General features: G+C 36.2%; 1 protein-coding gene across 1 annotated transcript in view; it reads left to right on the forward strand.

Moving 5' to 3' along the window:
• FTO (fat mass and obesity associated) overlaps positions 1-516 on the forward strand; it is a 621,108-nt gene that overhangs the window by 70,332 nt on the left and 550,260 nt on the right. The window lies entirely within an intron of this gene.

Below are 516 nucleotides of genomic sequence, written 5' to 3' on the forward strand. Positions count from 1 at the left end.
ACTATAGTGCTGTAAGAGAAGCACTAGGATGTTAGATGCAAGGTTGGCAGTTCAGATCTACAAGTCACTCATTGGAAACCCTAGTATCATTATGAATTAGAACCAACCAATTGAAAACAGCAACAGCTTGGGCAAAAGAAATGACACAGGAAGCATCAAAATAAGATGAAAGGAATATATAGAATCCTTGTACCAATGCTCAAATGTTTCAAGAGTCGTGTATTATTAAAAACCAATGGTATTGAGGAAGAAATCCAAGCTTTACTGAAGGCATTGGTGAAAAGCACTCCAGGAATTGACGAAGTACAAATTGAAATCTTTCCACAAACTGATGCTATACTGGAAGCACTCACTTGTATGTGTCCAGACATTTAGAAGATTACTTGGTCAATTGATTGGAAGAGATTCATGTTTGTACCCATTCCAAAGACAGGTGACCCAAAGGAATGCAAAAATCAAATAGTATCATTAATATCACATGCAAGTAAAATGTTGTTGAAGATGATTCAAAAGTGG

The sequence above is a fragment of the Chrysochloris asiatica genome, unplaced genomic scaffold (assembly GCF_000296735.1).
Source record: "Chrysochloris asiatica unplaced genomic scaffold, ChrAsi1.0 scaffold00055, whole genome shotgun sequence".
Taxonomy (NCBI): Eukaryota; Metazoa; Chordata; class Mammalia; order Afrosoricida; family Chrysochloridae; genus Chrysochloris; species Chrysochloris asiatica.